Raw genomic sequence first — 27792 nt, 5'->3', positions numbered from 1 at the left:
TTACTACTTTATAGTCTTGTAAATCCATAAAGATCCTTTTTCTTCTGTCCTGTTGTAATCCAACAGGAAAAAAGTAAACATTATTGTACTAGTTCCTAGCAAAGCTGCTATGTGAATGAATTTATTTGTCCTTGAGAGGTCAATATGCCAACAGCTTATCAGAGTTTCCCCTTGCTCCAGTTAGGCACTCTTATTGGTTGTTGCTTGATTGTTATTTTGGAGGGGTACATTTATTCATTTACTTATTCATTTTTTAAAAACAAGTAAATATACCCACATTTCCAGGCCTGGAAGCAGACATGCAGAATACTCCTTTCCCCATGCTACACATTCACAGTTCTACCAACTGTCCCAGTACTCATGTTGCCATATTCTGAAATACATCATATGCAGATTTTCATCTGCTCTCTCTGTGTGCTGCTGAGATCTATGGTCTTCCTGGACCCCATCAACAATGTCCCACCATCACATTATGTGATTTCAACATCCCAATTCATTATCCACATTCTTTTTGTGCATCCACTCTACTCTCTGTAACCTCCTCTCCTGGTCTATCCCAGTGGACTGTCTGTTCTACTCATCATCATGTCCAACACCATGATCTTTTTTTTCTGTTCAGTGTCTGTTTTCTGTAACACCCCATTCCATCTCTCAAACCATCACTCTTTCTTTTACCACTTTAACTTCTTTGTACTCTAACAAGTCTCTTCATAACCACAAAAATCTAACTTCTTCTCATTTTCAGCAACCTTTCACATGTCTGCATTCTCCTATCTTGATCTGGCAGTACCACATCTAAACTAAACCCTAGTGGCAGCCCTTGATCAAGTGGCTTCATCTACTCTTTACTCTCATGGCATAATAAAGAAATGTACTGTACCCACAAAGTAGAATTATATCAGTGATTGTATCGTACCTCTCATGACTTTCTCAAATATTTTGATATTTACAACTCCTATAGAAATGCTTTGGACACTGTCAAACAAACATACTTCCCATCTACCTCCATGCCATCTCAAATTCTGTTGGCAGCATGACAATAAACCCTACCCCTCAAACTTGCTGCATAGTGGTCATTTATGACCCTGAACTGTTCCCACATCCAATCTAAATCTAAATACTGTTCCATGTATCAAAGAAACGTATCTCGAATATGCCTGTACCTCACATAAGACAGCAAGTAATGAATGCACTTATAATCTGCTGCATTGACTATTGCAATTCCCTACTTACTGGTCTCACTTAACCAGAATGTCTCCCAAACAACCTATTTTGAAAACAGATGCTGGACTCATTTTTCCTGTACACTGTTCTTCTAAGTGTTGATTCACTCTGTCAGTCACTACCGTGGTTGCCTATGCTTTAATAAAACCAACAAAAAATATTTCTACTGACATACTCTTCAGTGCTGTGTGACGCCTTATAAATCAAAAATGATAATGATAATAATAATAATAATAATAATAATAATAATAATAAAAAAGCTATAACCAATCAGAGCCTAGCTCTGAATGACTCACAGCCCCCTGCATGATTAACCAAAACCACATCAACATACATCTCTTCAATGGTCACAAAATTGTAACAGCTGGAATGGGATCCTTGTGCTAAACTAGATTTGCGCTGGCTGGCCAGTGGTGCGGAGTCTAACAAACCCTCTAGTGTTCACCAAGAACCGCCGTAAGGCGGGATGAGCATTGCTGCAGAGGGCTCGCAGGTTGCAGTCCACTGGTCTGCCTCTAGATGTAGCACTGTGGAAGAGGTATAACTGGTGACCAATGGAAGGTACAAAGAGTAGCTAGACAAGCAGGTTAGGTACACAGAATTGCAGGTGAGAGCAGAATCAGTAAGCAGATACGGAGACAGGACAATCCGGGGTCTGGTACACTGTCGGGCAATGGAGAACCGAATCAGCAGGCTGGAGCGAAGTTAGACTAGCTGGGTCAGGAACACAATAAAGTAGCGGAGTACAGGAGCGGCAGGTGGAATCAGTATCAGAAAGGCCAAGGTTTGGGACACAAGGGTGAACACCAAAGCAGAGGGTAGGAGCAAGCCAAGATCTATACACAGGCACAGAAGAATTGTTGTTCCAATGCCGAAAGCAAGAACTGTGCTGGAGTGAGGAGAGGTAAGTTTATCAAAACCATGCCCCAACTCAACCCTTGGCTTTGCCTAAGCTGCACTTCTCATTCACACTCATTACCTGATCCCACTTTCTTAATCTACACCCACTATGTAGAATTCCCTCCCTTGTACAAAAAGACTTTCTCCTAGTCTCCAAACCTTCAAGCGTTCCCTTAAAACTCATGCCACATATTTTTACACCAGGACTTTGGGAGTTACAGTTATGTTTGCATGCTCCTACTGTACATAACTTATACTGGCACAATTACGATCCACGTTTTGAGATGTAGGTTCTGCAAGTGAAATTTATACGGAAAATTCTGCTTTGTTTTACTGTGCATATGCATGCAGTGCGCTATAGTCAATATTAATTATAGTATAAATCTAGACTGAGTCAATCCTTTTACTAAGATCTCCTTTTAATTCTATCAAAACTTCATTCTGATCTGATTTTAAAGCAAAGACATGTCATAAATTGATTTATTCTTTCAAATAAATGTATTGTTCTGAAATAAAATAAAAATACATCTAAGCTTACTTTTTGTCTATGATGGTAATTGCATACTAAATATAGTTTATGTGAGGTCTGATAAGCTTGCTGATATGTATTCAGCATGGCAATTAGCACTTTTATTTCGCAGAGTTTAGTTGTGAAAATGATTTACTTGCCTGAATGTACATCAAAGCAATTAAGACAACAGAGACACACGTCACATATGATTCTGACAGAGAAAACAGCTTCCTGGGCTTATGAGGGGGCAATATCATAATTACTGAAAGATAAGCTTTTTGTTCATGTACTAATTATACAGCTAGAATTCCTGTGCCTCACTAGAAAGTAAAGTAATATCTTTAGTTTACAGATTGTAATGCATCATAGCAGACTCTAGTCTACATTTCAGAAAATGTACAAATATATATATATGTATGTATATTGTCAAAAGCTATATTTGTTATTTTATTGTTATCACCGCAACCTGCATGTCTCTGTGTCTGCAATTTGAAGTGGGTAGGTATGATGCAACCTACAGCCAATCAATTAATCTGAATGCTTACAGCAGTACAGAAGATTTCTGAATATGACTTTGTTGATCATGTGGGAGACAGTGACCTGTCTGCTTGGGTGATTGTGTGAGACCAAAGCTGTGAAAGTGTTAGGGTGTTGGGAGAGGTATGGAAACAAGTAGCAAGCCACAGACTGTGGTTTAAATAGTGATAAGGGCACAGTCACTCAACAGCGCAACATTGACATAAGGCTTCAAGAATTCTGATGCAGAATTGTGTTGTAAAAAGTGCCTCTATATGAATTGAAGTTATTTCATCCCACTCGTTTTTGAAATATTGACATCACAACTTGGATTTTTGCATAAATTGTATAAACATTTTAACCTTATATTTCTTATACCACTTTACATATTTGATGGGAACTTTATGTGCATACTATTCAACACTTCTAAGTTTGTTCTTTACCCAACTTATTATAGCTCATTTAAATACCTTTTTTAAAAAACGTAATCTAGTATTTGCTTAATTGCATGTTGTTCTTTTTGCCCATGGAGTATGTGAACAACCCTCCTGGGGCAATTGACATTATATATAAGACACCATCTTGTCGCACAAAACAATAGCCAAGATCTGAAGAAAAAAAATGACTCCTCTCTCTTCTCCCATCAGAGCAATACTTTTGATTATAGGGTACAAGGTAGATGTCATATCAATTAAGAAAGTGTTTTTGTATATACAGGTGTGGGATAATCTTATACATAAAATTCATTGGTCTGTTTGTTTGTTTGTCTGGTTATGCATTCAAACACTCCTGCACTGATTGGGATGAAACCAAAGTGAGGTGGTCCAGTTAGATCCTGGTCAGGTTTTATGGGGGTTAGGGTCCCGGTTGAGCCTCCTATTGATGTACGCTGGCCAGAACTTTGAACCGGGAAGCCTGTTCTGAGCCTGTATTTGGATACCTCTTCACTGATTGGGATGAAACCAACGTGAGGTGGTCCAGTTGGATCCTGGACAGATTTTAGGGGGGTTAGGGTCCTGGACGGATATCCTGTTGCTGTACGTTGGGCTGAACTTTGACCCAGGAAACCTGTTCTGAGCCTTCCACTGTAAAAATTTGGATGAAAACTTCACAGAGTGGTAACATTGGATCATAGAGGACATACTAGGGGATTGAGGTCCCAGTCAGATCTCCCATTAGTGGACGCCGGGCAGAAATTTGACCCACCGACCCTGTTCTGGGCCATCCACTGGATTGATTTGGATGGCATCTTAGCTGCAAATTATTTTTTAAATGTTAAAAGCTACTTAATTGATAACTTAATAACTTGAAGATATTAAACCCAGACAATGCCGGATACCTCAGCAAGCTTATCTATAATAATAATAAGTTTTGTTTCCCCATAATCTGAAGCACCAAGGATGCATTAACTTAATTTTACATATGACCACTGTTATCCACCAAACTATCCCTAACATTCTTTTCTTCATTTGTGTGAGTGTTTGTCACTGAAACTACAGAAAATATTGCTTGGTGAACTGCAGCAATTATTTCATGTTTTATTAATTTTAGTTTTCTAAAGTTTTTAGATAATAGGTTTCTGGATAAAATTTAAGTTATTAACAAATAAAAAAATATAGCTCATTTTGGAAGGTTGGTTTGCTTATTGATAGTGTGTTCTCTAGCCAGTAGTAGAATTACAATGGGTACAGGGGATCAGCTGCTTTGGAGCACAGGTAAAAAGGGGGTCCAAAATTGCCAGTGCCACCCCCCCTGAGGCTTCCCACACCCTAGCAGGCCCCCACATAACCCCAGCCCCAAGGCCATGGCACTGCTCCGAGAAGCAGGTAGAATTTATTCTCATGTAAGGGTTACACTCATTATATCTCTTGCATTGTATCCAGTTTATTCAACACACTTTATAGCTGGCATTTGGCTTATATAAACTTTGTGCAAATTATTTTGTTGATACAAAATATACACAGGCACAGAAAGAGAGAGAAACACACATATATAATTGAAAAATTTCCATTGTATTGCCTTTCTGTCCATGTAACTGTCAGCTAGTGTATGTAAAGTATTGTTCTACCAGTGGGTCATAACCTGGCAGTCGACAAAGCATAAATGCCTTCAGGCCTCTATGACATGATGTAATGAGGTCATGTCAAGATTCATTCTCAGCAGAAAGTCAACCTGGAACACGCCATCAACTTAGATATGAATTATGAAGGAAGTTTTGTAGTGAAAAAATATTTAAAAATGACAACCATGGCATTTAGAAATAACAAACTAGTTTTGCATGATAAAGAATCATTATCCACTGGTACCATAAAATAGTATTTTCACACTTTTTCTTACTGAGATTATATAATGCTAAGTAACTATATTATATTTGTCAATGACGCGCTCAGGGTATTTAGTAATATATAGTTATAAACAGGGAAGTACAGTTTAAAAAATATAATATTGCAACATTAAATTTATTGTGGTTGCTTTAATTATTATTATTGTTTTGAAGGAATCATGGTACTTCAATATGTTAATATCAGTGACATCCAAGCTGTGTACTGAGGACAAATATGTATGTTACTGCATACTTGTCAACTTTTCCACATTGGCCTCAGGGAGATCACGGGGGAAGTAGGCGTGTGGGGGCAGGGCTTGAAGAAATGCACAATTTTGGCCCTGCCCCTAAACGATTGTCACAATTTTGCCCATTTACAGGAGGATAAGGCTAAGATTACATGATATTTGCGTCATTAAGCTCCCCCACCACTTATCTATTGCGGGACGAGAACCGGGAGGTTGCTCTTCTCATCCGGGAGCCCTGTAGGTCTCCCAGAAATGCGGGAGTCTCCCGGACTTTCTGGGAGAGTGGGCAACGATGTGTTAAAGAAAAGCAGCTAATGAATCTCTAGAGACTGAAGTGTCTTTTATATTCCTGTCTCCATTACTAAAGTCATGTTGTCTTACCTGTCAGTCCTTGATAAAATCTTGGTCTCCATGAAAATGGCCACCTCCATAGGCATCAATGCATGGACATAGGACACAATTTCAGAACTGTGTCATCATGCCACAGATGGCAAAGCCAACCACGTCTTGTATTGGCTCAGCATCAGGGAGAATGCCAGATTCTTCAGGGAGTGAGGGAGATCACCCCTATTTCAAGGAGTCTCCCTGACATTCAGGGAGAGTTGGCAAGTATGTGTGTTATTGTTACTGCAGTTTTGAACACGGCAGAAAAAGATTAGTGTGAAAGGTGAAAAGTCTTAAAAGAGAAATTAAAGTCTTAAAATAAAAAATAAAAATTGGGGAATTAGACATACATTTTGCCTTAGTTTTATATTTTTATGATCTCAGTTTTTGTTATCACAACAAAATGTGTGCCTTTTTTTAAAAAATTGTTCGGAAATTGCAACAGGTACGCCCGTATGCAAGTTCAAAAAGATCTGAAGAAATGTTTCAGTGAAATACAGGTATAAGGATGCTTTGGCTATATGGCACATGCCATATGCAGATAGACAGTCCTATTAGAACACACGGATCAAAAAATAATTATTAAATACATTAACACTTGTTAATAATATAATCATTAACTAAAACACATGAAAAAAAAAACTTTGCTTTTCTTTTCTTTTACATAAAATACATATATCAGGATGTTCTTAAGGCCTACTGTACATAAAATGCATTAATACAGTTGCCTATGCAACCGCCATCACTGTCAGTCTGCGCTTACACCTGGCCCTCAGTTGGTGCAAGTGATACTGCTGAAAATCACATAACAGAGAGATGCCCAGAACTTGAATCGGACAGTTGACCTTGGCACTCCCTTACTCTACATTACCTACTGGCATATGCCACTTCCCTTTCCCGTTCCGCAATTGAAATCATAGGCTGTCGGAAGTGACCTTTACGTTCAAAGATTAAATGCATGCACTTGTGTTCACTGGCGTATAGTCCATTTCTGAGCATGTACAGGGAGCATTTTTACACAAAATACGGCACGTATAGGAATTTACGTTCCTTATGGAATCAGGTCCTAGGTTATTACATTGTGATCCAGAGCATCCACCTCATTTTGGGTGTCACACAACATTTCCCTAACATACATATGCTCCATCTGAGTGTCACTAAATAAATGAATCATGAATATTGAAATTCAAGTAATTTCCTACGTTTGTAAACAAAACATATTTTTGTATAGCCCTTAATAAGTGTGGTTATAGGAACATGCACAAATAAATTTGAGTTTGGTTGAATTTCCAAATTCAAAATTAATATTAAATTAGCCAAACTATCTATCAGAAAGGTCTTATCCATTGTTAGATAACCCTTCTTAATGAAACTGTCCCACAATGTACATCAAACAGGGGGGGTTCCCAGAAACCCACTGTTATCTAAAGCCAAGAGGCGGATCATACTGCAGGTCTCAGAGCCGGAGGATTAAGTTTGTCAATAGCTCACATTAGAGCTCCATGGAACCATTTACTTGAGCTTTATCGTAAAGCTATGTGGCAGGAGAAATTAGTACTATTCCGCACCTCGTGGTCTAAGTAAGACCCCCACATACCCCTCATTTATTATATGTAATGGGGTTTCGTTCTATAAGTGGACAATTCATATAATAATAATAATAATAATAATAATAATAAAAATAATAATAATAATATTAATATTAATAAATATAATAAATACAAACAAAGAAAGAAAAATATTAATAATTAAAGATTAAGTGCATTGTGTAGCTGTATTGGTTTCCAGTGCTGAGACCTTGACCAGAAATAAATCAAGGCTTCCTGTTGTTCAAGCCAATTGACATCTTATTAGTGTGAAGAAATCAATAAAAGTCTTTTATTGTTGTGCAGGCATATGTTCATGGCATTTAAAGTGCACGTGTGGGAAAATAGCAATACTTTGCGTGTGAAATTAATTTTTAACCAGTCAATAACCATCAAAATAAACAAACCAAAACAAAATTATTAGAGGTGCCAAACTGATTTCCTGCAGGGAATGAACATGTCAATCTACTGATTTGTATAATCCACATCCTCCGACTTCCTCTCCTCATCTTGTCTTTTTTGCACTTTTGTTTCCGATAAGTAGTTTTAAAACTTTTCTAGAAACTGAGCAGCAGAACACTTTCTCTAAGAATGGTAGAAATAGGTTTGTAGGTAAACTAGACAAAGTGTTACTTTACATGAAAAAGTAAATACAATGCGCAACACCATTTATACGCTTCTCCCAGAGCAGAGCTGCCTGAGGTATTTAACTGATTTGTCTATATTGTTAAAAAAAAAAATCTAGATAAAGCGCATTGGTAAAGACTTGTAGATGGGAAACCAGGTTTGGTTTAACCAACATCACACAACGGTTTTTCTTTCATACTATAGTTGACCTCTAGTTTGATTTTTGACTCTATACGATCCATTCTTATAAGATCCTAATCATAGCTTAAATCTTGCATTAAAATGAATGACATTTCTCAGGTAAGGTGTTCCCAGTTTGTCTGTTTTTGTCTGTATCATAAAAATTGAGCTACAAATGCAGAAAGTTTTAATGATCACAATGTGTGTTTTCTACCCTCTTAAAGTTATCATTCTATTTTTAATCCGACGTATTTTAGGTAAAAGTTAAAAGACACATAATCAGCTACTTCATCATTTTTTGAATAATGCACTAAAAGGAATAATATAGTTTTATTCACTTGAGGTTAATAAAACTGTCTGAATTCATCGAGATATGACTGGAAGAGATTGTAATTTCACAGGACTGCAGTGAAAAAGTCAGTCTACTAAAAACTTATTAGACAGTAGATTGAAAGCAAATACTGATTTAATACCAAATATATTTCCAACTAAACTAATTTACTTGTGTTTAAAACTTTGATTGAGTTTGGTGATTTGTGCTGGGTTTTTTTTTAAACATAAGCTAATGTAGAAAAACTTTGTGAAGCATTTGATAAATTCTGATTTTGTTACTATTTCTGTCTCTATTATACTGAGTGATAATAATTGAAATTGTTGATGAGGATAGGGCAGCCATCGAAAATCGCTACTGCACATAGACACTAGGGTCCATTTTGTTTTTTGTCAGAGGCCAATTAAGGTACCATAATGTTTTTGGTCTGTGTAGGAGGAAACCAGAGAACCTGGAAGAAACACACGTAACAAACATAGGGGGAGAACATACAAACTCCACACACATAGGGCCTTATTGGGAACCGAACTCATGACCCTGTACTGTGAAGCAGCAATGCTAACCACAGTGCTCCACCATATATAGAAAATCACGATTAAGGGTCATCTAGAGAAGTGCAAAAATGGACCTCTTGCTTTATAAATGTAATATGCACCTGGTTCTATTGTTTCCCTCTGTCAGACTTCTGGGCTCCTTCTCAGCAGTGGAGATTACAATGTGGGCTGAATAATCATCCCACTCATTTCAAACCCCAGGCCAGCTCTTAGCCAATCACAGGACCAGTAACCTTATAACGACTTTGCAGGGTGAAACTTTTCCTTATGGGAATTTTTGTGATCTTAAAGAGAGCCTTCAATGGAAGTTCTGTGTATTTGGGATTCCTCTGAGCTTGATGTTGGAGATTTATCTCCTACCAGCTCTATCGTAATTCTATACTCTACTGCTCTCCTTCTGCTTGTCACAACTTGTATTGGACATTCTGCCTTGGAGAAAACTTCACCCATTCTGGAGCTGGGGTTCAGACTCCCACCATGCTGGTGGAGAGCTTGTGGCTGAGGGCCCAGATTATTAATGCAAGAGACAGGATTCCCTGCTCCATCGGGAGAGTCATATCAACAACTTGGCCAGGATTATATCTTTCAGTAAGGTTGTGAGAAGCATACAAGAAGCGAAGATGAAGAACACATAATTTCAGTCTGGGCAAAAGGAAAGCGTATTTATAGCTTAGCTGGGAGAAACTCATTCACAGCCTGGTCAGGAGACATCTGCTGTAGATCACTGGGACTCTGCATCCCTATTCAACTTATAGGAACTACAGCTTGTCCTGGGAACTGTAGAACTTGGTCTGGCTAGGTAATTTCTATTGCTCTTTATAGCTATGTTGGTAAATCTGGGATGCTGGGGTGTCTCTTGTGATATTCTGGGTGTTGTTGTAAACATATTTTATTTATGTTCTAACTATTGTTTTTACAGTTCTGTAATAAAGATACTGTTGTATACTGTGTGATCTAGGAAGCCCTAGATACCAAGGTCATCTAGTGAGCTCAAGCCCTAACACCCTGGCATCATTACACAGAACTTTGACTTTACATTTTTTACTGTTTCCATCATGTGCATTTCTAGTTGGACTTGCAATCCTGCAAAAGTAGGCGCAGTTTGTTTTTCCAAGGGCAGTCCCAATTATTGGAATATGGCCGTGAACCTATGAATGCAAAAGGCAGACAAATAGAAACATTTCTGCAAATCAAATGTTTTGTTGCCCAAACTTTTTTAAGTGACTTTTATTGTTTATGTAGAAATTTGGTGGTTACCTCTAATAAGGTAGGTAGTGTGAAACCTCCCATACATACAGTATTTGTAGAAGCAATACAAAATGCAAAGAAGTCTTAAATCAGCCATTGTGTATATATCGTTTTTAAGCAGACATTTTTTGACTAATGGTGCACATTTCAGAAGGCAGTACACAAATGATTTTATATTTATTTTATTTATTTTTTTCCATGATATTTGTTTTTTCAAAGTTTTTTGGTAGCAAACAATTATTTTTATCAGTAATAACTTAGAAGGAGAAGTATGATGCAAGAGCTGGAGTATATTCTTTAAGACTAATTTAAGGCACAGTCAATCATAAAGCCTAGGGCAGTATTAACTTCAAACACAGCCCTGGGTTAGTATTATTCTTTTGCAGTCTATGAATAGAATTTCATTGTACTTTAGTGGAGCAAGCAATGGGAACATTTCAATAAGAAAACATGCAAACTAATCAGTTGACATTTATAGAAAAATGCATTTTCCGCAATACTTAATTTGCTAGTAACAACGCATTTCATTATAATTTATAGGAAACAATTACTTGGCAAAAATAATGAATCATCCACTAGTATCCATTTACTTCTATCAGAAGTTTTATTTATATAAGATAAATGATTATGTTTTGTTAGAATTCAATTAAATTCAATAAAATATAACTTACAAATATGCTCATCTCTAGATCCTATATGTGAAACATGGCAGCATTGAGATTATGGTTTCTGATTGGCCCTCCTGCTCACACCCCCCTCCCTCTACAGCCAATTAAAAATTGTAAGCAGAAATAACTCCCAGACTCTTTGGGAGTGCAGCTTTGATATATATGTCCATAGGGGTGAAGGATCTAGAAACATTAAGTACATCAGTAAACAATTATATGTAATGAATAACTATTCATACAACACAATTGTATACACTGCTACTACCTAAGGAAGGGGGGGGGGTGCATTCATATGATTGTTTCATGGGTAACAAGTACCAGAGATTATAATGGCTGAATTATCACTCCCTTTAAGAACATTTCTGTATATCCAGTGCAAACTCATATGTGCCTTTGGTACAGAAAACAAATGGTACAAGATGAGTTACAGCATATAAATATGGCATTAATATTTTTGGACTTTAAATATTTCCTTTAATGTAATTCAGCCTCTCAATTTTTTTTAAAAAAATCTGAAAACTCTACGTCTGCCCATGTTCTCACTTTTTCATTTTTCCACAAGAACAAGTGTAACAGAGACATTCATCTTAATGTTATTATACTTCAACTTCTGAATGAATATTATGAGGATGTGTTGAGTTAAAATGTCCTGCATGAAAGCTATGAAATAGCTATAAAATAACCATCACATGCTTCCAGATGATAAGCTTTGGAAAATGAGAGCGCATTGCATTCTTTACATATAGTAGAATATTAAACACAGACACATATACACATTTTTTTGGACTTCTTTCTTCTTGCTCTCCTTTGCGTTGCCTGACATTTTCATTACTGGCTTTAGAGGGATGCAGATGTTGGACAAGTGGAACAAATGAAGAGAAAAAGTAAGCACATATTGAGCAAATTGCTACCATAACTTATAGTTTATGAATATTAAAGAGGATTTCCACTTTGAGCACATTTCAAGTCATTTATTTTCTCCTCTATAATATTCGAGAAAGGGTGGGACCAAAGTGGTGGATCCAGGGGGGGTCTCCCCCTTACATCTTTCTGCTCTTAGAAAGGCAGAATGGGGGAGGAAGTGAGTGGGTAGGTGTAGGTATACTGCAGTATGGGCGTGTTAATTCCCCTTACACAGTATGCTGATGGAGAGGTAGCTGCAGGTGCACCACTATGAGGTGCATCCTATGCTTTCTCCCTGTTATAAGATCTCCACTGATTATGATTGTATGCATTTTGCGTACTATTCCAAGTCATGTGTATCTAATGTACAGGATACAAGTAAAGTACAGGATGCAAATTCCCCATACGTTGCAAGTGTAAATTGTGTCCTAATCTACATGACCCCTCTAGGGTATAAATTTATTAATGCTTTGACCTTGCTGCTGATGAAATACTCAGGTTATCATAAGCATCCACAGTGAGGGAGTGGAGGTGCTTGACACTGACTCTGCACACAGTCACTTCAGCTTGAGCAAATCCTCTTCTGCCTGGGCCTGCACTCAGAGATCGGCTTACTTTATGAAGGAGGAGGGTATTGGAGGTGGCCTAGTGCTTCTAAAGTTGTCCCTAACCAGAAGAACCCCTCCTTCTTCTGGCCATGCCCCCTCCATGATTTTAAACCCCTACCTGAAACAATTCCTGTGGATATCCAAACACAGTGTGTCCTTACCGTATTCGATTAAATTCCCAGTACAGAGCTTTTCTCACAAATAATTTTGCTAAAGATAATATAATATTCAGAATAAATATATTCAATCAACAGGAATTAACAATCTCGTTCAAATAGTCTCCAATAACAAAAGCATACATGTAAACATAATACAATCCACACATTCATCAACATCAGTCCATATATTTGGATTGTTTAGAATTCATTGCTCCCATTGTAGTAGCCCAAAAATAATATAATCTGTAAATAGAATATTATAATCAGTGCTCTAAATGGCAAATAAAAACGTGCATAGTAAACATTACTAGTAACATATCTGTAACCGCCACTAAGGGTGAACGGCACAACTCCTTGTATACTAGTATTCCCTGGTGTTACTCCAAGATGGAACATAGGACCAGACCTCGTAACAGGAAGTGTAAAGCTTAACCAAACTTCGCAGTGGCTCCCTGTTGTCTACGAACTGAAAACTCACGACCTAGGGTCATCTGTGGAGTTTTAGGTATGCTGCCCCATTGTTACTATTCTTACAGACAGTCATAAATGTGACACTTACATTGCCAGTAGATTTGACGGTTGTCAACAGTGAAACATTGGTAGTCTTAGTTTATGGAAAATAATAAGTTCAAGTTACAGAAAAACTGGACAATTCCTAGGAAACGCATAAGAGCCGTGATTTGTACTAACAAGGATGAATAATCCAGAATTATTTTTAGGTATTACATTTGCACATGAGACATTTTCTATATATATAAAAGGTTGTTTATCACATATTTCCACATTTACAAAAAAATAATACAATTACGCGATAATAACCTGCCATTTCATAAGACAGACACTACAGCAATTTACAAATAATTGCTTATAATTCTAATTAGTAATATGTTGTGGGTGAACTTGTCTATGCTGCCTAGTATTTATCATAACAGACTTGTAGATAGAAAGGAATGCCATCATTATTAATTAGCAACAGCAAAAAGCTGCTAATTTTATAGAACAAAAAAGTGATCCCACCAACTTTTCTACGACTTTGCCTCCTCGCACACATTAACTGTGAATCTTCATTAATATGTGATCTCACCATCTGTCAGTTCTATGTGAACAGACCAATCAGCACATATAGCTTTTGAAAAGTCTTGTAAACAAGACCTCCCTGAATTGTTATTTACAAGTATTCTGGGAGTGAATTCCTTAAGGTAACAGACCCCTCAAACAAACATAACAAGACAAATACTAACTGCTAACCATAGTAATCCTCTACAAGTTTGCAACCTTTGAATGTTTCATTAAGATAAACCTATAGCTATGTAATAGAGAATGTGGTAAATATAGAATGTAGTCTATGGGGCAGATTCAATTAGCCGCGAAGAGTCTATCGACCCTTCCGACACACTCCGCGGCGGATATTTTTACCGTAGTAACGTTAAAAGTATGCAGCCCCGATGTTCTGAGGAGCATCGCAGCTAGTTGAATCTGCCCCTATATGTGTATATCATTTACATTCTGTGCACAAATGAAAACCCCATATGATAACACACATTTTAATTTAATATTAAATAAAGGTTTTTATCTGCCCTAAGCACCACGTAAATAAGTTAGTTTTATAAAAGATTCAGAAATCAGTGCAAATAAATATAAAGATTTATCTTTGTGATAAAATGGTATTTTGCTAATTAGGAAAGCAAGAATGAAAATAAAATAGAACCCATTTATTTGCATATTTGGATGACTAATCTGGTCACTGGCAAATGTCAATGCTTAAGAACAAGAGGGATGTTATTGTGATAATCATCACTCCTTCTCCTTACTGCAAGGAAACCATATTCAATTAATGAACTAAAATGCATGCCCTTATTTCTTGCCTACCATGAATGAACAGTTGCAGGTTCATAAATATTGTGTGTTTACTGCAGCAAACTCATTAGTTTAAGACATGAAGCAAAATCTATGAGACATAGAAATCCATGGGAGTGATGTACTGAGATGGAGCAACACTGGGGCACAGATGGAGAGCACATAGATCTATAACTGTCAAAGTAAAGCCATAATAACCAATAGCATTGACAAATGGCTAGTTGTAGTGTGCTTGTCTAAGATTAGGGTGGCCATTGATGAAGTTCAAGAAAACCTAACAAATATTTCTGTTTAGTGTGTCACGTGATAGTATACCTGTTAAGGTGCTAAACATAACACATGGTTAATTAAGAAATGAAAAATGTCAATAATGTCTTAGTCCCATAGGATTGTCCAAATAAAAGTATGCAGTTAAGCTATTGCATAGTTACATACCTTTTAAATACCGTAGCCTGACAAGCATGTATGTGGTATATCTTCTTATTGTTACTATTTCAAATATTTAAACATATTGCAAACTTTTATTTTGACTATCCAGGTACTTTCCACAAAATAGATTGTTAAACTTTTTTTGGCTGGAACACTCATTATGTAGACCAACTTCCCAACTCATAAATAATTTAAATTAATAATGGCAAAATATGGGATCTGTTATCCTTAATGCTTGGGATTTCCAAGCAAGTTTTTTTTCCAATTATTTGATGATCATCACTCTTTCATTTAGTTATATAATAAAATCAATTACGAAGCACGGTTCAGAGAATATTGGCAAACACATCGGTCCCTGCCCCACTGGACCTTACATTGTAAATTCTTGTAGAGTGTGGGAGGAAGCCAACATAAACACAGGGTGGAAATACAAACTCCACACGGATAAGGCTCAGTTTGAGAATTAAACTCATGATCCCAGCACTATGAGGCAAAAGGGCTAACCATGAGCCACCCTGCTATATACTAAATTACATTTACAATACCTCTTGCCTTTCTCTACATGAAAGTAACAGTATGATGTATGAGTGTATGTGTGCATTACATTGCCAGACAGCAATTAATTACTTTTTTCTTTCTGGTTTTCAGAACCTTATTGATAACAAGTGTCCAGACAACGATTCCATACCAGTAATTTCTTGTGAGGATAGTACTGTCTGCTTAAGAATATTATTGAATACAATAAATAGGAAACTAGGTATTTGTACAAACTAATAATAACAATGTAGGACAAAATCTTCATATTGCTAATAAAATTTTAAAAAAACTTCATTGCGGCAGTACTTTTTAATTCATTTGAATTAACAGTTAAAGTTGTTCTCCATAATATTAGTGCAAATAAAAAATGCATCAGCATGTATTAAAAAACTGGTGTCATACATTTGTAAGTAATTTGCTTTTATGGGGCATTATAGCCAAAAATCTCTCGGCGCACACACTGTTACCAATATTGCGGTAATAGTGCGTGTAAATACCGTTATTACGGTAGTTTTCTCGCTGGATTTTAAACAATTGAATATGCCCCTATATGTGTTATGAATTATCACATTAATAACACTATAAACATTATCACATTAATAATACTATTAATGTGATAATGTTTGCTAGTAATAGGCTTATTAGTTAATGTTTTTAGTAAATGGTTTGTAGGTGATATACACTAAATAGCTTAACTACCTATGTTTTGGCTCCAGACCCGCAGTCCATTAGTTTAAAACTCTACTTATAGTTTTATGTATAAGAAACAAGGAAAAATATAATTTATCATCTTACATTTCAGTAAAAAAAAATAATCACTTTTTTTTTATTTTTTTATGCAACTGATTTGTCTTGTTCATACCACCCTCTATGTTTCCAGCAGTAAAGATAAAAAATAGTACAATGTACTTAGTTGAGTTAATGAGAATCTGTGTAATGGTTTGGTTCCATGCACTGCAGTCTTCAAATATGACGATCTCTAGAAGTTGCTGTGATTTGGAAAAGTACTGCAGTAAGATTCTAATTACAGACTGTGGGATATCTGCTCTCTCGTTAATAAAGCAAAATTAATGCAGCTATAATGTCAGCCTTTTCAACTTGGAAGGGTGATGGATGATCTGGAATTTGTTTATCAAAAGTAAACAAGTGTCATTTGTGGAAATGTTCTCACTGAGTCAAGGGTATGAGATAAAAAGCCTAAAATAGTTCTCCACTGTGATCCAATGTACCGTATAAGGAATGAAAAATACAAATGGATTTTTAAAGAAATGAGAAGTAACTTGGATTTTAAAAGTAGCGCATTACTTTATATGGATTGCCACTCATTGAATGCAATCATTGTCAAAGTGTTGATATAATGTTTTATTTATAGCATGGCAACATTTTGCCATGTACAATGACTGCATAAGACAGATGGATAGAAGAAAATATTTTATTTTTGTTTACTGAGCATCATTTTCAAGAAAATTAACAATTATGATTTATTTTATTGTCATCCCTAACAGATTGTTAAACTATGGTAATATGCTCTCATTGTTTTTTGCTGTTTCCCCAAAATGACAGGATCTAGTTGTTTGATCTCATTACTAAGGGCTAGATTTACTAAGCTGCGGGTTTGAGAAAGTGGGGATGTTGCCTATGGCAACCAATCAGATTCTAGCTGTCATTTTGTAGTAGGTACTAAATAAATGAAAGCTAGAATCTGATTGGTTGCTATAGGTAACATCCCCACTCTTTCAAACCCGCAGCTTAGTAAATCTAGCCCTAAATGTTTGTGGCCAAATTATACACAGATCTGGTTGTTCTGAGATCCATCCAAACAACAGTATTTGTGTCATCATCATAACACAAATATATGTCATCATCATCACGCAAAGATTTCCTGACGGTTATCAACAGTGAAACATTGGTACTCTTCCTTTAGGGAAAATAATATTATGGTTTTTGAATTTAGAATTATGATCTTATCATTTAATTTTGCACTTTTATTTTAAACATACAATAATTTATAAAGTAGCTCTATAGAGACTCCAGGAGAAGGAGTTGATCAGAGATCATGCCTACATGTATGATATTGTCACTAAGCAGCAGTAATTATTTTCTTTTGTCATAAATTTTTATACAGTAGTATTCCACAATATTTTCAATGTTTATTTCTCATCTTCTGAACATTTTTGTACACGTACTATCTTTTGAACCTCTACAGGACTTTACCTGATTTTCTTGATGTTGCCTGTAAGCCTCGTAGTGCTCTACATTCAATAGAGTTGCTGTTGAATATATTATATTACTCACTATCTCCGCTCAGAGCCCTCCTGTCAGTCTTATTCAGCTGTGATACAGCTTTCATAATACAAAATCTTGACATGACCGAGAGGTTGATATGTGTTACATTATTAGGTGTGACTGTCATTGGGGCATGACCCAGTCTGGAAAGGATTTAAATTATGAGAGAAGACATGAGAGCAGACAACTACCTTAAATTATCTCATATTCTCTGTGTAGCTAAAACTAAAGGCTAAGTCTATTTACCTGGAGGACGGCTAAATGTGCAAAATAGTCCTTAAGGGTCCAGTTTGCAAACATATATACGCGTTTATTATAAGGGCTCTCCAGCGGATAGTAGAATGTATAAAGAACTTCTCTATTCTGCAGTTTCTTCAATCTGTGTAATATCTACAGCTGGTTCCTCTGCTGCAACAAAAACCCAATGTCATTGAATTTGAGCACCCTGAAAAGTATTTTGCACTGTTCAGCTCATTCGCTGATGAATTCAAGTTTGTGATACAAGGGAAAGAGAATTACTTTGGCTAAATACGAAAGGGATTATATTTACAAAATAACTTGGACTGACTATTTTCCCAAATATTTTTTAACACCTAAGACAAACTCCTTCAAGCAAATACAATTTTGAGGCAACAGCTCCTTAAGCATTATATTATATTATATATATACCCAAAATATATTCCCTGTAGTACACAAGCAGCACAACTTATTCCCGTTTCTGTTATAATAAAAATATACATGGCTTTTGAATGGCTTTGAACAGATCTTAAAATGCTCAATCACCAAATTTAGCTTAAGACAAAACAGAGGAAATTAAATTTGAGCTGCATGCAGAACAAAAATGATGAAATATCGCATTTTTGCACAAAAGCAGAATAAACATATTTCCACAGAAACTTCATTAAAATGAAAATCTTCAGGCTGCCACTTGACAGCTTTCCTACTGATCATTATGGTGTTTAGTGGAGGTTTAGCAGAGCACAGCTTGACATTATTCTAACAGTATACTGGTATAGTGCGATAAATTTAAAATATACAGTATCACATGAAATCATTTGCTAACATTAACTGCATTCATGTTTGAAATTTAGTGGAGGCAATCAGAGTACACTTTATAAGATTAAAGCATATTACATATGATGTAGTATGTGTTTACCCACAGTATTTCCATAGCTAATAATTAAGCTCTGAACCTCTAGAATGATTATTGTTTATTAAGAATTTAAGGTAAAATACAGGGGTGTATAATAGAGAAGAATAGCAAGTAACTTAATATTTTTATATATATATATATATATATATATATATATATATATATATATATACATACACACACATTGTGAGGCAGTATGCAATAAGTATAGGTTGCTGTTCTTGGTAACGGGTTAAATTAGTGTCCAATTCAGATCAAGATGCGGGACACTATTTTTGCCCATTTTTGGAACAAGAAAGCATATTATGGTCTTAAAAATAATCTGATCTTACTTTAAACCACATGAATGTCTTTTGTATACTGATGCAATGTAGTTCTTTCCATAGTATATTCAGGGCCATCTTTTCCATTGGGCACTATAGGCAGGTGCCCAGGGGCCCCACGGGCAAGGGGGCCCCATATGCAGAGCTCTTAATTAGAATAAATAATCCTGCAAAAGAAAAAACCTTCAAAAAAAAACCTTCAAGGGTCACTGAGCAAATACATCTATCTCTATCTCTATCTCAATATATCTATATCTATATCTATATCTCTATACATCTATATCTATATATATAGCTATATATGTAGGGGCCCCAGTGCACTGTTTTGCCCGGGGGCCCATAATGTTGTTAAGATGGCCCTGAGTATATTAGTATATATATAATGTTGGTTTGAGCAGAAGAATAAAAGCCTGAATCTAACTACTGGAATGACATCTATATACTACGGTGCCCATTGAATTAGGGGTTGGAGAGTATATATTTTTTTTGCCAGTGTTCAGAATTAGATTCTGGTTGGAATTTAATTCAGCTACAGATATACTTCCTAGAGAGATTAATATTTAAATTTATTTTTCACCCTATCATTATTAATATATATATATATATATATATATATATACATATATATATATATATATATATATATATATATATATATATATATATACACACATATATATATATATATATATATATACTGTGGCAAGAGCCGGCTACTGCAGAAGCACACGCGAACAACAACTTCCTTTTTATGGTGCTTTATTGTCAGGATGGTAAATGTTTGGCACCGTATACTTGTACAGCAATCATTGAGACCCTAAACACTAGCTATACATAGTCCAGCTCTCTCTCAGGACCAGCCAGCTCACCCAGCATTGGTCTCCCTGAACAAATGAAACAAACAAGCTTTTATACATGATGCTCCTCTCCCAGCCTTAGCTTGATGGACAGGTGACACACCCACCTTCTCTTTAAAAGAAAACACCCATCACTGCCTCTGTTTGCACAACCAGACAAGCCCTGTCTGTTTGCTGAGAGTAAGGATTTCAGATCATGTAAGTTTAACCAAATTTAAGCTATTGCTTTTCATACATAAATTTTCACTCTAGGTGCATTACTGCACAAATGTTTTACTCTACCTCCCTACTTTCTCTGTATATTGCCAGCTAAATGCCTCCTTTTGTTACAATACATATATATATATATGTATATATATGTATATATATATATATATATATACATATATACATATATATATATATATATATATATATATATATATATATATATATCGCAATCGCTTTCTTGATGTTATATATATCGCACATTTTTATGATCATTATTATTATTATTATTATTATTATTATTATTATTATCATTTATTTGTTAGGCGCCACAAGGTATCTGCAGCAGGGTTAAGTAGTAGGTTGGTAGGCTTTGAGGAAGAGGTGAGTTTTGAGTGCACATTTGAAGGAGCACAGAGTAGGAGAAAGACGGATGGAACGAGGAAAGTCGTTCCAGAGAAGGGGGGTTGCACGGGAAAAGTCTTGGATTCTGGAGTGGGAAGAGGTGATAAGGGTGGAGGAGAGGCGGCGGTCGTTGGCCAAGCGCAGGGAGCGGGCAGGAGTGTGAATGGAGAGGAGGTTAGAGATATAAGGGGCAGTAGAGTTGGAGAGAGCCTTGTAAGTGGTTGTGAGGAGTTTGAAAAGGATTCTGTAGGGGAAGGGGAGCCAGTGTAAGGCAAGGCAGAGAGGGGAGGCAGAGAAGGAGCAGCGTGAGAGGAAGATGAGTCTTGCGGCCGCATTGAGTATAGAGCGGATGGGGGAGAGACGGGAGTGGGGGAGGCCAGTGAGGAGGAGGTTACAATAATCAGGGCGGGAGATGATGAGTGCGTGGATGATAGTTTTGGTGGCATCCTGAGAGAGAAAAGGACGGATGCGGGCAATGTTGCATTGTTGGAAGCGACAGTCTTGGGCAAGGGAATGAATGTGGGGGGCAAAAGAGAGAGAGGAGTCGAGGGTGACACCCAGGCAGCGAAGTTGGGTGACAGAGGAGATGGTGGTGTTGTTGACGACAATAGAGATGTCATCGTGGGATGGGAGTCTGGGCGGAGGAAAGACAATGAGTTCAGTTTTAGAGATATTGATTTTGAGAAAGCGCTCGGACATCCAGGAGGAGATGGTGGAGAGGCAGTCAGATACCCGAGCGAGGTGGGTGGAGGAAAGATCAGGAGAGGAGATATAGAGGTGAATGTTGTCAGCATAAAGGTGATACTGAAGACCGAAGGAGGAGATGAGAGCACCAAGGGAGGAAGTGTAGAGCGAAAAAAGTAGAGGGCCAAGAACAGAGCCCTGCGGGACTCCTATGGGGAGAGGGTAGGGGGAGGAGGAAGAACCAGACGTGGATACAGAGAAGGAGCGATTAGCGAGGTATGAGGTGAACCAGGCATGGACAGAACCAGAGAGGCCGAGAGAGAGAAGAGTTTGCAGCAGGAGGGAGTGGTTCACAGTGTCAAAGTCTGCAGAGAGGTCAAGGAGGATGAGTACGGAGAAGTGACCCTTGGATTTGGCTGATAGGAGATCATTAGTAACCTTGGCCAGGGCAGTTTCGGTAAAATGGAGGGGGTGGTAACCAGATTGGAGAGGGTCAAGGAGGGAATCGTTCGCGAGGTGCCTGGTTAGGCGGCTGCAGACAATCCGCTCAAGTAATTTGGATGCATAGGGGAGAAGAGAGATAGGGCGATAATTAGCAAGAGAGGTGGGGTCAAGAGTGGGTTTTTTGAGGATAGGAGAAATAAGAGCGTGTTTAAAAGAGGAGGGTACTACACCAGAGGAGAGTGATAGGTTGAAAAGGTGTGCTAGGTAAGAGCAGGCCGTTGGAGAGAGAGAGCGAAGGAGGTGGGAGGGGCTGGGATCGAGAGGGCAGGTAGAGGGTGGAGAGGAAAGAATAATATTCGGTGAGATCCACATTACTATTGTTTTATTTATCAGGGATATAGGTACTCTAGACTTGTTGACATCTCCTTCTAATTATTATCCTTGTTACTATTAGCATTGATTTGTAAGACGTCTCACTGCTCCACAGTGCCGGATAGTAAGACAAATGCCTTATTAGGACACACATAAAACAAGGGCATACAGGGTAGGAAAAATAAATGTAGACATAATAAAATGGCCCTACCAATGAAAGGGAGCACAATGTAATGGTAACAGGGTGCATCTAAGGCAGGAGAAGTAAGTGTGGCTCAGACTGGAAATTGGGACCTTTGTGAGGGTGTACCAGTATGAGAAGCATAGGTGGGAGTAAGTACTAATAAAGAGATGGGCTTTAACAGAATGTTTAAAGATTTGAAGGCTGGGGGACAGTCTGATCAGCCATGTTATAGAGTTCTATAAGTGGGTAGCGGCACATGAGAAGTCTAGAAAGAGGTGGTGATCAGAGACTAGGCAAGGCTTAGGTCAGAGGTAGATCTAAGAAGTCATGCGGAAGAATATTTCAAGATGAGATTTGAGATGTATGAGGGTGTGATGTTGTTGAGGACATTTTAGGTGAGAGTGAGTAATTTGAGTTGAATTCTGGCGGATTGTGTATGGATTTGCAGAGTGGTGTGGAGGCTATGGTGTGGCAAGCGAGATAGAAGAGTCTTTCAGCTGCATTTAGGATGGATAATGAGTTAGTGGAAAGTCAGATAGATGGGGTTTTCAGTATTTGAGGTGGGTCATGGTAATAGAATGGATAAGAGATTTGGTTGCATCTTGGTTAAGAAAATCGTGTATTGTAGCAATATTTGGAAGGTGGAGGTGACTGGACTTGGAGAGAGACTGAATGTGAAGAGTATAGGGCACAGTCAAGTGTGACACCAAGGTGTTAAATTTGTTTGTACATTTCAGAATCTGTCTAACTGAATTCTCTGTGCAGCATATGCTTTGATAATATTCTTTGTTATTGATAATGTGTTTTAGTTATTTTTTTTAAATTAATTCATACCTCTTTGTTTACTTCACATGCCATTGACAAGTTTAGAATGTTTATTATTCAGCTTGGTTCACTGTACCACCTGTGTATTTACTGGAGATATGTGTGCTTGCGATCTGCTGTATGGCTATTAAAGACTCTAGTGCCATAGACTCCATGTACACGGATTGGATGAGATACGTAGCACAGATTTTCCTGGTGATTTATTGATATCAATATATCTTGATCACTCAGTATGTATATTCATTTCAAAAACTAGTGGATGTCTCTCTGACTTTATGTAAGTGTTTATTTTCTATCTGCTGCTAAACTTACTAAGTTTGCTTTGTATGTAACAGGCTTGACACTTTGCTTTTTAACTCTCAAGGTCAGTATAACTGAACTCTCTGCTTGATGATATCCATTCTGGTCAATTTAATTTAATGATTTTCTAATCTATTCATACTTGTTTGATTACTATGATGCATTGTTTTTATGATATCATTTTGCGAATGTTGATTTTGTTCTGTATAAACATGATAATTATAACACTTAGTATTATTTTACTATGGTAATGGGATGGCTCTGTTCTCTGTGACTTTGGCATCAGATTACTTTTGGTGGTGGGATATAAAAAGAGTCATTTTGGGTTATAATCCTTGATACTTGGTTATAGTGGTGGCAGTGTAGGGTCCTATTCAGACCATAAGACACAGGACGCTTTTTGTAAATTTTTGGATAAAATAGTACATGTTATGGTCTTACACATATGATAAGTACATTAAATATAGACACACAGATCTATTTTTGTTTAGCTGATTTATTCAAAATGTTATAATTCTGCCGCTACACCCAAACTGTTTGGGGTCCTCGTCGTGCTGTGTGTATGTTAACTGAGCAATCAGCTTGCCTCTGCAGAGTCTATCTATAAATTGTACATATTTGGTTTTATATCTGTTCACCTCTTTGAGTAATTTTTATAAAGCGGGGGATCATGTTAATAAACAGTCTTCACTATGCAAGTCTTCTATTGATACATTGTGAAATCCCTGTTTGTGACATAAGGTGGGATATTAAAGCGGCAATCTGACCAACATATAATGTTTAATTTTAAATATGCCTCTCTTCAGCCAGATCCCCCAGGGGGTGTTACATGCAGCTATTCTACGAGTATCAAATGGAGGCAGAGGAGGTGTCAGTCACAAACCAGATCGTGGCTCTTGAAAGATTCTCCCACTCACTCCCCTCTTTTTTTGCTGTGGTTGTAAGATGAAGGTGAATAAAGGAGTCCTGGGAAAGAGAGCTGCATGCAGCAGCCCCTGGGGTGCCAAAAGTGGATGGGGCACTTTAGTAAAATCTTTTATGTAGATGATAGTGCAGCTTTAAAGGTGCATCGTCCAATAGACTTTAAGATAGAAAAAAATATAAATGAAAACAGAATTAAATGTATCATATTTAACATTAATAAATAGGCAACACTAGCAAAATTTTATTTTTGAAGTAGTTTAGGTGGAACTCAACTATTCTATTTGATGAATTGACCCTATTTTCTATAGGACCATGATATTTTCAGATATGAAAGAACCACTATTTTATTAATTGGGGGATGGACTCTATAATCCCTACTAGCATACTGTCCATGGTAATAAATGCTACTTAAAGTGGATGCAAAGTAAACTCACATTTTGCTTGTTTAAGTAGAACTGTTATCTCTACTTTTCAGGTAATTGATTGAGCTTCTAATTTAATTACTTGGAACTATAATAACACCATTACATGGATATAAATCAAAACATCTTGTGAACTTCATGACATGACATCTCAATTTGCATATATCTTGAATCAGCATCAACCATTAGGCTTTGATAAATGATCCCACCCAATCTTGTAGATGTTCCATTGATTTGGAATTTTAATGTATTCAGATAACTTTCCAAAGTTCAAGATGCTCAAAAAAAAAAGTTTGAAGGGTAAATTCAAACTTTAGAAAATGCATACAGCCTCATCCTTATACCCTGTGAACGGGAAAAAATGACCTGTGCTGCACATCAGACAATCCATTTGCAAATTTGCACATCTGCATGCCATAATATAACACAACGGACGGTTCTTGGAGCAGAAAAACACAATATTTATAAATATTTATCAATTTGGTTCATTAGATCAGGTTGTTTTAAAATTAAAGCATACTTGACAATCTTGCAACTTGTACATGCAGAAACAATTAAATGATTTAAATCCAAGCATTTAAAAAAGAAAACTTTATTGGAATAACCATTATTTACAACAATTAGAACATTACATATATGTCTTCAAAAATATTATACCAGGCTTACAATTGGTTGGCTCATAACTAAAGGACGAAAAAATAAACTAGTCCAATCACACATTTATGTAAACACATTTATACGTATGTGTCAGTGTGACTGGCTCATGTGTTTTAAAAGGGGATTATTATATATCACTACAGTCCAAGAAATATATCTATGTGATAATAAATATACTATATTATCTTGGCTCATTGACTTTGTGGAATATATTTGCCAACCTTGCAGCCTGATATATATATATACTATATATATATCTACTATATAAATGCCTAGTGGCGGGTGTGAAAAAAAAAAAAACAAGCTGCAGCGCCACCTGCTGGGCAGAGTTATACACTGACCTATATATTTCTTGAAGGAGAAGTGACAGTTGGGAGTGGTTGGTGGTTGCCGGGGGTGACAGTGGGGAGTTTTTAACACCTTAAGTGGCTTGATGAAGGATGTGGCGATGAAGATGAAGGATGAGGTGATGGAGAAAAATGATGAGGTGGTGACATGTGGACAAAACCACGTTAAAAAAGGGCGCTTGCGTCGGGAAGTAACGCTCTTCCCCTGAGGAGGCCTGGGCTAGGCCCAACTGCATGACAAGAACCTTTTTAACACCTTAAGTAGCTTGATTTGACTAGAATGCATGAGTTTCATGCACGGGTTAACTTGTATATATATATATATATATATATATATATATATACTATACTAATTGTTTCTGTGGTCATACAAATTGCAAGAAAAGAAAAACACAAAGACTTCTAATTATTTATGCTCCCTTATCTACCTACATAACAAACCACATTTTTTTATAAACACTAAACAATTAATACATACATGTAAGAATATATGAGTTGCAATACACATCCACCTTTCCTTTAAATGTCATAGTATTCTTCATTCTGTTTCCTCACCAACTTTATCTGAACTTCCTAAACTGTCTTCACTCCATCTCCTACTGAACTAACTTCAAAATATCCCATATTTATACGATACCCCCCCAATACTTCCCTGGAATTTCCCATAATGTGTTCACTACAATCTTCCCTTTCCCATAATACAATCTTCCCTGAGTTATTTTTTTCAGAGTGTCCTTAAAACAGTGAGTGTCTTTGATGAGTAAATAAGTTCAACCTTCTCTGAATGGTTTTCCAGAATGGCCTTAACAATTTCACCTCAAGGTGAAAAGGAAGGAGGATGTCATAAAACGTAGGATGTCTTTTCATCACTTAAAGCTGGGTACACACTACAGAAATTTCAACCAACTTTTTATGCCGAGCGATTTTACATGCGATCGATGTTCCGATCGCTCGGTCCATGGACTGCATACACACTAGCCTTGTTTAGGACGATAAAGGGAAGAGTGAACGTCCCTTTATTGACTTTTTACAGCCATGTTGTCGTGAGAAATGACTGTAATTTCGTACTCACTGTTGTGGATCGCTCGGAAGTTTATACACACTACACAGCGGAAACGAGATTGGAACGAAAATATTAAACGGTACGACCAACCAAATGAGGCGACAATCGTCCATTTGGGCAGACTTTCGACCATCTTGTCACTGCACAGACTGACCCGACTTTTGGACAAGCAGTCGTATGTCGGCTGATTTAGTCGATTATTGGATGAAAACTGTGTAGTGTGTACCCAACTTAAGGCTTTGGTAGCCTTTTGCTTGGGACCTTTTTAGTGATATCTGAGTACAATGGACAAACCCAATTTAAACAGATGTCCTGAGTTTTGATTTTAATCTATTGTACACCCTGGATTTGATGGCCTAATTAGTGATCTTTTAAACTACCTCTCCTAGCATTCATTTGTTTGCTGGGAATCACATCTACGTCTTACTACAGTATATATATGTGTATATACATATATATATATATATATATATATATATATATAGCTATTATCTATAATATTTTATTCCAAGCAAATTCCTCTTGCTTCTACTTCCTATTAAATTAT

At 36.9% G+C, this 27792-nt stretch overlaps 1 protein-coding gene across 3 annotated transcripts in view; it reads right to left on the bottom strand.

The window, feature by feature from the left end:
- The window catches only part of PCDH7 (protocadherin 7), a 585593-nt gene that overhangs the window by 74851 nt on the left and 482950 nt on the right, over positions 1–27792 (bottom strand). The window lies entirely within an intron of this gene.

The sequence above is a fragment of the Mixophyes fleayi genome, chromosome 1 (genome assembly GCF_038048845.1).
Source record: "Mixophyes fleayi isolate aMixFle1 chromosome 1, aMixFle1.hap1, whole genome shotgun sequence".
In the NCBI taxonomy this organism is placed as follows: domain Eukaryota; kingdom Metazoa; phylum Chordata; class Amphibia; order Anura; family Limnodynastidae; genus Mixophyes; species Mixophyes fleayi.
The sequence above is the reverse complement of the archived record's forward strand: the minus strand, read 5'-3'. Positions and strand labels throughout refer to the sequence as shown.